We start from the raw sequence: 2,840 nt of genomic DNA, 5'->3' as shown, positions 1-2,840 counted from the left end.
ACCATGTCCCCTCCTCAGAAAGTGGGACGTCTTCTCTGATCCTTGTTTTCTAAACTCCTAGTACTTGTTAGGACCCTGCCCCCACAGGATGGTCCCTGCCGGGAACAGGCTTCCTCCCTGACTTGTCACCAGGGGGGCCGAGGGGGGAGGGGGAGAGGGGTTGGGAGTAGGAACTATGGACCCGCGACCCCCTCACTACCAGCAGGGCCCGTGCAGGATGCTGGCGGCAGACGGGACCGGGGCTCCGAACGGGGCCGGACGGGCGCACGTGCTACCTGGCCGGCACTGCCACCAAAGAAACCGAAACCAGCTGGCTTCCGGCTTATCTCGGGGATCTGGGCTCTGTGTTCGCCTCGGCCACTGGGGATTAGTTATCAGCCACCTGGCCAACCCTGTGCAGTCTCCTCATCCCTCCTGCCCGCTTCCACTGCCGCCTGGCCCGGCCCTGCCTCCACCAGCTGCCTTATCAGAGGCCTCATCCTGGAGCCAAATCCTCAGCAGCTGGGCATTGGGGGGGGGGGGGGGGGACGCTGGGTTAGCTGCGGGCGGCAGCCCCCGGGGAAGGCTGTGACCTAGAATCGGCACACCCCACGTGCCGGCATCCGGGCCACCAGGCCTCGCTGCTGGGGAGCGACGCCCCGGTGCCCATTTGACAGTAGGAGGCCCACACACGGTCAGAGAGGCCACAGGATAGAGGGACCGAGCCCCCAGGCCCTGGAACGTCTGCTCCTTCGCGCACCTAGGCCACCCAGTCTGAGGCCAAGGCACAGCCTGAGACCGAGACCTTGGGGTCACCGCTGAGTCCAGAGCCCTCGGCCATGAGGTAGGGCAGGGACGGGGTGCAGCGAGGTCTTGGAGGCCAGTTAGACCTCATTAAAGCCCCAGGGGCAGCCGGGGGACCAAGACAGGGATGCCTGGCTTCCCAGCCCCTAGCTTCTCCCGCAGACCAACTAAAGCTTGGCCCTGGTCCCCCCACCCCCACCCCACCATCACACACCCCTGTGCTCCAGGCCTCTGCCTGCCCTCCCCTCCCCCTCAGCAAGCTGGTGAGGGCAAAAGCTGCCCTCTGCAGCCACAAATCCAGAGCTCAAATCTCCTGCAACTTGCTGTGTGACTTAGAGTAAGTGTCCCAACCTCTCCTAGGCCCCCTTCCTTCTCTATTAAGTTCAAAAACAGGCCAGGTATATCGACTCTGTGGCCAGGCACCAGGCCACCGCTGTATGGGGGGTTGGTTAAGAGCGACAGCTTTGCATTCAAGTCTGAAGATGAGAACAGAATGCCCTGGGACCCCCCCCCCCCAAAGAGGGAGACCTCAACCCTGGGGGCTCAGGCAGAGCTCCCCAGAAAGGGGGATGAAGTGGGTTTGTTCCATTTAACCATATCTGCCCTCGAGAGTCCGTTTGACCCCCTTTGTAAAAGACTGGAAATAACCTAGCTTCCCATCACCGGGGGATCTGCATTATAAACTCAGGTTCCTGGGGCCCCTGGGTGGCTCAGTGGGTTAAGCACAGTCATGAGATCACGACCTCACAGTTCATGGGTTCAAACCTCGCATCGGGCTCTGTGCCGACAGCTCGGAGCCTGGAGCCTGCTCCAGATTCTGTGTCTCCCTCTCTGCCCCTCCCCTGCTCGCTCGCTCGCTCTCTCTCTGTCAAAAATAATAAGCGTTGAAAAAATCAAAAATTAAACTCCGGTTCTTCCGACCAACTGTAAAGCAACTTTTTGCAAAGAGGTAGCTCTCTGCATGGGGCGGGGGGGAGGTGAAATGCAGCCACAAACGCTCTGCAGCTCTCCCCGCGAGAGGGGGCGTCTTTTTGTCCACCCCTCCAAACCCGGGGCCTAGCTTTGGTGATAAGGGTGTGGTGGGAACAAGGTGGGAATTCAGAGTCTCCTTCGCCGAGGGGCCTTGCAGCTTCCACCTTCCTCCCACTGGAGCGAGGCCACCGCCGTGAAGACCTAAGAAAGCTGGGCCACTGACCGAAGGCTGAGAAGCCCTCGTGGGAGCCCTGAGGCCTCCCAGCCAACAACAGCCGGCAGGCACCAGGGCCCTCGGACTTGTGACGGTCTCAGAACTCCTGGCCCAGGCGGCCCCCCTGAGCCAGCCCAGTGACAGCTGTGGACGCATTTCACAGCCGACCCACTGAAGGATGAGGAAGAGTAGTTTCGTGCCACTGAGCCTGGGCGTGTTTATTACGCAGTGACAGGCCCAGACACTTGACACAGGGAGACAAAGTTGGGCGCACAGATACGGGTGGTCTGGTCCCATTCGCGACAGATAATGATGGTTAAAAAGACCTTGTTTCTCTGCTTTCAAATGTATAGGGAAAGATCTGGAAGGAAGATGTGGAATTGAAGAGGGTGCCCGGAGGGCGGCGTTAGCCACTGCTTGACATTTTAATATTTCACGAGGAGAGATTTAATATTTCACGGTCTGTTGAAACTGTAATATTCTAGGAAGAGCCAGAGAAGGAGAAGGCCAGAAACGGGGAGATGCAGAGAGAGACAGGGAGACGGGGAGGCAGAGCGGGGAGGGCGACGAAATGAGGGCACAGCGGCCTAGCGGGTGACACCGGATCCCACCCTCCCGCCCCCCTGGCCGCGGTATAAATCCCCGGTCCGCCGCCCCACCGGCCGGCGACCATGCCTTCCAGAGGCTTCCCGCTCACCCCTGCCCGGATCCCACCCTTCGAGCTCCCAGGCCCACACCGGCCTCGGCACACGGGGCGCGGGCTGCGGCCGCCAGACCAGGAGCTGGCCCTGCTCCACGTGCACACGGTCACCGCGGCCCACGGCTTCCGGGCGCTGGCTGAGAGGCCTCGGGTGTTGTCTGCTGAGGACCC

The sequence above is a fragment of the Herpailurus yagouaroundi genome, unplaced genomic scaffold (genome assembly GCF_014898765.1).
Source record: "Herpailurus yagouaroundi ecotype Mexico unplaced genomic scaffold, PumYag 295, whole genome shotgun sequence".
Classification (NCBI taxonomy): domain Eukaryota; kingdom Metazoa; phylum Chordata; class Mammalia; order Carnivora; family Felidae; genus Herpailurus; species Herpailurus yagouaroundi.
Note: the sequence above shows the minus strand (reverse complement) of the source record.